The sequence below is a fragment of the Procambarus clarkii genome, chromosome 12 (genome assembly GCF_040958095.1).
Source record: "Procambarus clarkii isolate CNS0578487 chromosome 12, FALCON_Pclarkii_2.0, whole genome shotgun sequence".
NCBI classification, from domain to species: domain Eukaryota; kingdom Metazoa; phylum Arthropoda; class Malacostraca; order Decapoda; family Cambaridae; genus Procambarus; species Procambarus clarkii.
The window spans coordinates 7,922,681-7,931,410 of NC_091161.1; the positions used below are offsets into that span (position 1 = coordinate 7,922,681).

The 8,730-nt window shown below is 45.0% G+C and overlaps 1 protein-coding gene across 2 annotated transcripts in view; it reads right to left on the minus strand.

Annotated features, from left to right (window-relative positions):
* LOC123772838 (glucoside xylosyltransferase 1) overlaps nt 1-8,486 on the minus strand; it is a 155,958-nt gene extending 147,472 nt beyond the window's left edge. For both annotated transcript variants that reach the window (XR_011228170.1, XM_069323214.1), the window contains exon 1: nt 8,433-8,486. The gene's annotated coding sequence lies outside the window, so the exon portion shown is untranslated. The remainder of the gene's footprint in view (nt 1-8,432) is intronic.
* Nucleotides 8,487-8,730: the final 244 nt, after the last annotated feature.

Consider the following 8,730-nt stretch of genomic DNA (forward strand, 5'->3'; position numbering starts at 1 on the left):
GTTGGGACTGGTTAGAAGTCTGTGATTGCTCTGTAGAGAGAATTACAGAGATTTGCATGTTTCTGTGAAATAAGAGTGAAGTGGTAGGAGAGGGTACTTGACTAAAACCGTTAGGGGTTGGGGGGAGAGTGGAGTGAACGTTGCCCCCCCCCAACATGGGAGACATCACGCCACTGTCTTTTAGGCCTCCCCCTCCTTGTGACGTCACGGGATGCTCGAGGGTGAGTGAGCCTGTGATTGGTTTAGGCATGTGTGCTCCAAGCCGAGTTTTGGCGTGAAGGGCTGTGATTGGGAGCGGCACGAGGGAGCCGTGCCGGCTCCAGGCTGATTGGTCAAGACAAAGTAGGGAGGAGGTATGGATGGGCATTTGAGTTTCCCTTCCCGCCAGGGAGGCAGTTTAAATTGGGCGGCAAGAGGAGGAAGAAGTGTCTGGTGGAGGTGGCAAGTCGGCCACCTCCACCCCACGTTAATCGCTTCTGTCGTCCAAATTACTCATCGAATATGGCACTCCTGCCATCAGGGGTTGTGTCAAGGCCCAATTGGCGTGAATTGGGGCCAAGGATTTACGGAAGGAACAGTAAAAAGCTAAAGAGACAGTTGACAGTGTTCACCCATGAGGCAGCTGGCAGAGCCTCATGGTGTAACAGGTGGTTTGAATAACCTGTCTAGTGTTGTTGGGCAATTAGCGGAATCGAGCAGGGCCTCCTAGTGTAATTGTGGTGTGATTACAGGCCCATGTTGGACTTTGAATTCCGCCAGGCTGCGTCAGTGTGGGGACGCCGCCGGCCATTGTCACCCCAGTGTAGAGCAAGGCAGGCTCTGGTTTGATGGGGTTGTTAGTGATTCCCCATCCGCGTGTGTACTCCTGTGGGCGGCAGCCTGCCAGCCCGAGGCACCCATGTGCGCGGCCACTCCAGGCCGCCCGCGGCCACCCACCTTGGCCAGCTGCTCGGGAGGGGGGGGGCCACCCGCGCGGCCAAACCCCACCCCACCCCGCGCACCAGCTCAGCCGGGTGGGGTGCTATGACGTCATGCGCTACCCATGGCCACCCCCACGCCACCCAGCCGCTCGGCCCGGCCCGGCTCGGCCCGCGCGCCGGCTACTACCACCCCCCCCCCTCTCAGCTCGAGAGGGGCGCTGTGGGCCACACGGTGGCCACATGCCTTGGCCACTTTCCCGGGACAGCCTAGGGCCACATCTTGTCGACGCATGAGGAGCAAGCAAGCTAAGTGTTGACAGCTAGTGTGGTAGTGACTTGGGAAGTGAGTAAAAAAATAAGGAAAGACGTGAGTACTATTATCATTGTGTACAGTGTGAGAGAACCGGTGGAAATTCCTGGTAAGAGTTGTCTCAGAGCCTCGCCAGGCTAGAGAAGCAGCTGAGTGACAGCTGTCAGTAAAATCCAGGTGATTGATAGGGCGGTACCTGGAGATAGATGTTATACACGGGACCACACTGTAGTATCATAATGTGTATATATAGTAGACTGACTAGAGTATGTAACCGGTCAGTGTAGAGATTTACCATATAAGTGATCCAGCCTGTCGATTCTATATAATCGTTCAGACTGGATTAATGCCATAGAGTACCGTAAAATTATAATCATTAGAGGTAGGCAGGCTAGGTTGCAGGGATGTCAGTGGGGGCCCTGAGGTCTGTGTAGTTAGTTACATTTACCTGATGATATAATTTTCATTGATTATGTGAATGCCATTTCTATGTGTTCATTTGCATGCTTTATGTACTGTGTTGTGTGGTGAGTCAGTAGATGTGATTACTGACTGATTGCCTAATGATGTCATTAGCATGTGGGGTATGCTGACGGCATCATTATGTTGCAGGTTTGTGCAGTGTTGTTATCAGTTTATACGATATTATTGCCCTAGGAACTGTGTTGAGGGTTTAAATGACCTCTAGGATTATTCAGGGGAATTCACAGTGCTTAATGAGAGCAGGCATTTGATGGGTTAATTGCCTTGCTGAGGTAAGTGTGTGTTCACAGTAGTCCTTTGCAACGGGTGCAAGATAAAGAGGGGGGCAGTAATATTGGTATACTCTTGTGTGTTGCACAACCGTGTGTCATTATTGTGTGGACACAGTAATTAGCGAGTTGCAGTAGCCGCAACCATATGTGGGCAGTGCATTTATGATGTTGCATGCCATTGTAGTGTGACCTATGTAACGCTGGGGTTACTTTGTTTCTTTAAGTTGTGTTGAGGACTTAAGGATTCAGTGAGTTAATTAAGTAAGGGGTAATTAACTGGATAAGGGGTGAACACTTAGTATTGTGGAGTGAGTGAGGGCTGTTAAGAGAGAACAGTGTTGAGCTTGAGTGAGATACGTCTCGGGAGCAATTAATTGTCCATGTGACAACCAACTGACCACTCTAGCTAATTATGTAATTAGCCTTCTCATCATGAATTCACGTAGTGGGAGAGGATCTGTCAGAGGCTGTCAGTATTTGTGTTAACGTAATTTGCTCGAGACTAATTACCTTTCTGGGGTATAGCAATTAGTGACTCAGGTTAATTAGTGGGGAATTCACAGTGCTTAATGAGAGCAGGCATTTGATGGGTTAATTGCCTTGCTGAGGTAAGTGTGTGTTCACAGTAGTCCTTTGCAACGGGTGCAAGATAAAGAGGGGGGCAGTAATATTGGTATACTCTTGTGTGTTGCACAACCGTGTGTCATTATTGTGTGGACACAGTAATTAGCGAGTTGCAGTAGCCGCAACCATATGTGGGCAGTGCATTTATGATGTTGCATGCCATTGTAGTGTGACCTATGTAACGCTGGGGTTACTTTGTTTCTTTAAGTTGTGTTGAGGACTTAAGGATTCAGTGAGTTAATTAAGTAAGGGGTAATTAACTGGATAAGGGGTGAACACTTAGTATTGTGGAGTGAGTGAGGGCTGTTAAGAGAGAACAGTGTTGAGCTTGAGTGAGATACGTCTCGGGAGCAATTAATTGTCCATGTGACAACCAACTGACCACTCTAGCTAATTATGTAATTAGCCTTCTCATCATGAATTCACGTAGTGGGAGAGGATCTGTCAGAGGCTGTCAGTATTTGTGTTAACGTAATTTGCTCGAGACTAATTACCTTTCTGGGGTATAGCAATTAGTGACTCAGGTTAATTAGTGGAGTAATTAACATTGGAGAGCTCCGATGACTCGGTAAAGCGAGGTCATGGAGCTAGCATAAATCGTTGTATTATTCATATCCTGTCTGAGGACAGTGGATTAGTGGCACATCTTGTTAATTAGGGTAATTAACTCCTTTCCCGTGAATTCACAGTGTTTGATGAGACCTGCTTAGGCAGTGCGGAGTGAGACGTATTTATGGATGATTAATTATCGGTCCTGGTGACAGTTAATTAATTGCTCAGAATTAATTAGGGAATTAATTAGGGTAATTAACACTCACTAGTAATTTTTTGACACAGACTGTTGAGAAGCTACTAAGTTAGGGTAGGCCTAGTTAACGTAACTCAATGGGGATGTAATTAGTGGTCCGTTTGACCTTAATTGAGAATTAATCACTGAATGCTTGCAAGGAGTCAAGTGTGATGTAATATAAGTTTGAGTTATTGTTAGCAAGAGAGCCAAGTGTTAATGATTAACGTAGAGTATCATCATGATGTTGTCTAGTGTGAGACAATTGTTTGTGATTACCGTAGTACTTTGTTGCTGACTGCTGCGATCAGTCAATTAACGTAATTAATCACTTAAGGCATTTTCTTTTGGTTGTCGTCTGGTAACGAGAGTAGAGTCATCTAGGAATTTGTGGAGTGTGTCCCAGAATCCCGCCTTGCCTGTCTTTCTTACTGTTTACAACAGTGCAACTTCTTGTAGGGAGTTGCAAAGAGTGTTCACACTGGGTTGTGATAGGGGGGGTCACTGTTGGACTACCCGCCTAGTTACGTGGGTCTCTCCTGGGGGGCGGGAGGACTCCTAAGCTTGTGATTATAGTAGCTGTCAGGGAAACCGAGACACTATTGATTGCATGCTTGTGTCTTCAGTGGATATCCTTCATTTGTTCAGTTAGTTCATGTTGTCAGCCCGAAGTGTCAGCAAGATGGAGCCTGCTGTCACTTCTCGAGGGGCTGTTGAATAGCTGTGTTGCAAATGCCACTTGATGTACAATAACGTAACCATTCGCTGTGGTGTAACTTAGTCTGTGATATTTTTCTTTGATTTGCAATATTGCGTCATCAGTGGGCACACCTGTGTTCAGGTTAGTTCAGTATGCAGCCTCACAGCAAGGGTTGCTATTTAGCTGTTTGTTATCGTGCCACTGGATGGACATTAACGTAACGTAAACTCGGTAATGTAGTAGTTAGTCTCTTGTTATTAATAAATTGTTATGTTATAGAAAACAGTCTTTGATGTCAACCCTTCAACCATATTATTCCACCATATTTCTGCATATTATTAAATGTTGTTGTGATCTTGATAAGGCGGCTGTTCTTGGGAATTCGAATTCCAATTCATAGCGCCACATCAAATATAAATATTTGATTGTGAGAACCGTCGGTTACCCTTTATTAGTTTTAACGTCCTGTTTAACTAGGAGGAGCCAGCGGCCTATTGTGGACAGGTTTTCACCCTTGGTGGTGGAGGCCTGGCGGTTTGCTCCCGCTTTTCCTTTTTCTACTGGACTCATGCTTAACTGCCGTGAGCAGACTTTAAACTTGTAGTCCACCTCCTAAGAGAGCTAGGCGTAGAAAAAAATCTCACAACACAAATTAGGCAAGAGAAGGGTGTGCAGACTGCATTTTCTTGGCCTTTGACAGAGTACCCCATAAAACGCTGTTACAAAAATTGGAGCAACAGGCAGGAGTAAAAGATTAAGTGCTCCAGTGGATAAGGGAGTATCTAAGCAATAGAAAACGGCATAATTTCAGTTACAGCCCTGCTCCTGTGCCAGGTAAGTCCACTACGGGCCCGTGCTACTTGAAACTTTTTGTTCCTAGTAGCTGAATCTAAAACAACAACAACAGCGAGAAACTGTGAGGGGGGAGACATCAGTGGCGAGATGTCACCAGCAGGGTTCCACAGGGCTCTGTACTGGGACCCATCCTGTTTCTAATATATGTAAACGATCTTCCAGAGGGTATAGACTCATTCCTCTTAATGTTTGCTGATGATGCAAAAATTATGAGAAGAATCAAGACAGATGAAGATAAACAGACACTACAGAACGACCTGGACAAACTGGAGGAATGGTCTAGAAAATGGCAGTAAAGTTCAACTCAGGAAAGAGTAAAGTAATGAAATTAGGCGAAAGGAGCAGGAGACTGAGGACAAGGTACCATCAGGGAGATGAAATTCAGCACGAGTCAAATAGCGAGAAAGATCTTGGGGTTGATATCACACCGAACCTGTCCTAAGAAGCCCACATCAAAGGGATATCATCAGCGGCATATGCTAGATGGGCCAGCATAAAAACTGCCTTTAGAAAACTGTGTTAAGAATCGTTCAGGACCTTGTATACCACTTATGTCAGACCAATACCAATGCTGTTCTTGTACTAATCCATTAACCAATACTAACACAAATTAATTAAGTAATTCGTTCCAAGAAAACCAGATTGCAGTGGAATTCTCCCTTAAATATGGGATATTATTACCATGCTATAAAATATCAAAAGGAAGGGGGTGGTAGGAGAAAAGCACACAGAAACTGTATTGGAGGAGGACCTAAACATTCCCTCTAATGCGCTATGTGTGGTTTCCTCAGAGGCTAAGGGTCCCCTTCTACCAACCAGAGGTGGTACTCCCTTCCCTTTTTAAACTATATATATAACTAAAAACTATTAAATTAAAATATTCATGTGGTTCTAGTAGGAATAAGTTCCTTCCTCGTGTGACAGTTCCCCGCCCCAATCTTTTATTTTCTTAAACCATTCTTCAGCAACTTTTCTATAGCTCACAAAATGGAAGAAAAAGTCCTGAAATACATAATTAACAAAGACGTGATCCCTACCTACACTAACGAGAGAATTAATTAACAATTTCCACAGGAGCAAGAAGACCACTAAATGGCTCACGAAGACCTCTCCCAATTTCCGGAGAAAAACATTAAACGAGATGACTGCCGTCTATGCCTTTACATGTCAGCCCCAGCGCTCTCGGTACCTAGGTAAGACAATACCTCCTTTAAGGCGCCACACAATGCTCAAACGAAAGAGTTCCTCAAAGAACTTCAAAGTTCTACTCACAAACTATTAATCACATAGAGTTCCCTCAATAAACTTCAAAGTTCTACTCACAACCAGACCATCACCGTAGATATCACGACCAACATCACCGAAGAACATACGAAATAGAAGAATCATGCTAGCATTTAATAAAATGTTTCAAGAAAGTTAGCTACCAAAAATACATATATTGGAACAAATGTCCCAGCAGCAAGAAACCAAGCGTTCACGAAAATATATCGTCAAGTTCTGATCCTACATTAGATTAAAAAAGCCAACAGTGAAATCAGTGTTTACAAAACGCAGCTGCAGGTTGAAACAGACCAATTGAAACATACCAAATCAGTGATTTCAGTTTTAACTTGTCAAAAGAATTGATCGACTTAATACATGGGTCGCAGGCATGGAGTGTGAGATCGTCTTTTGTTGTTGAGACACTGTTCACCAGTGCGATGGGTGACTGGGACTAATGGAATGTTAAGGGACAGAATTGATAATGATTCAGTTTTTTTTTTTTTGAGATATATACAAGAGTTGTTACATTCTTGTACAGCCACTAGTACGCGTAGCGTTTCGGGCAAGTCCTTAATCCTATGGTCCCTGGAATACGATCCCTGCCGCGAAGAATCGTTTTTTCATCCAAGTACACATTTTACTGTTGCGTTAAACAGAGGCTACAGTTAAGGAATTGCGCCCAGTAAATCCTCCCCGGCCAGGATACGAACCCATGACATAGCGCTCGCGGAACGCCAGGCGAGTGTCTTACCACTACACCACGGAGACTGCTAAACGGGAGTTCGTACTCCCCTTCATATCCTAGAATGCCTACCTGGGGAACTTCTAGAATAATGTACTACAGTGGCACCCATCCTGACTCCTGATGGTCTCATGTACAAACATGAAGATGTAATCGACGTAGGTTCCCTTTCCTATTGGTGTCCTATCTGTAAATTTTTACATGGGTACTATTGAACAGAATATCCTTGTTGACATGGACCTAAAACCAAAGGTCTACTGTAAGTATTTTGATGACATGTTCTTTCACATACGTGATATTGAGCACTTGCTACAGCTTTAGGATGCATTCGAGCAGAGCGCTATGGTTCACCTACGAAATGAAGAGCCTTAATGCCGACAAGATACAACTCGTCGCGTGTATCTGTGAGTGCCCCAACAGATTCAGAGGAGGATTCGACGCCAGTGCCAACTGTGGTCTCCCACACACACACACGCCGCCACCTGCGAGCTCCTGACGAGGAACACAAGACCGGTACTAGACCATAATGGCAACTCTCTTGGATAACTCGAAGATATAAAAAGTAAGGTGCACCGCCATGGAACCTCTGATGAAACGGCCAACATTACAGTATCTGCCCCGCCAATTATACTATTCTATAGGAACTTCTTTTTCACGGCACATAAAACAGAGAAAAAGAGTCCTGAAAGGCGCCTCGTAGCCTGGTGGATAGCGCGCAGGACTCGTAGTTCTGTGGCGCGGGTTCGATTCCCGCACGAGGCAGAAACAAATGGGCAAAGTTTCTTTCACCCTGAATGCCCCTGTTACCTAGCAGTAAATAGGTACCTGGGAGTTAAGTCAGCTGTCACGGGCTGCTTCCTGGGGGTGGAGGCCTGGTCGAGGACCGGGCCGCGGGGACACTAAAGCCCCGAAATCATCTCAAGATAACCTCAATAAAGGCGTTAAACATATATATTGAAACGTGACCACTTTCGACATGAACCGGAAGATTAAGTTGACAATGTACTAGAAGTACAAGAAGACCGAGAACTTGCTCGTGAAAAACTCTCCAGACCCAAGTGACAGGTCTTCAACGTGACGAATGTCGTCTATGCTTTCACGTGCCAATCCACTCTTAACTGCAGGCGATGAGTCACAATAACGTGGCTGAAGTATGTTGACCAGATCACACACTAGAAAATGAAGGGACGACGACGTTTCGGTCCGTCCTGGACCATTCTCAAGTCGATTGTGAGAATGGTCTTGACTTGACACAATCGACTTGAGAATGGTCCAGGACGGACCGAAACGTCGTCGTCCCTTCATTTTCTAGTGTGTGGTCTGGTCAACCACTCTCAACTCCCTTATAGTTAATAGAAAAGATCTCAAGCCTTGTCCAAGTAGAGGAGACGAAACAAAATTTAAGCCGGAGAGCATTGTGTTATTGTAAGATTCCGTCTGAACCTGATAAACAACGATAAATAAAGAACTTACTCTTCACGACTACTGGAGCACATCCAAGGGCGCCGCAGCGAGGAGAGCAACTGGTGTCTGAGGGCCACCAACGAGGCGAACAGTTGTCACTGGACACAAGTGTTACAAGACACAAGTGTCACCACTCCTGCTCTCCAATACATAGCTGACAGCTATAAATTTTCACTGTTGATGGAAATTCAAAGATCAATTCTCCAAAATTTATTTTTATTTCTAGCCTGACGCGACACTTGAGCGCATTTCGTAAAACTTATTACATTTTCAAAGACTTTAGTTTACGAACACACAACTGAAACTG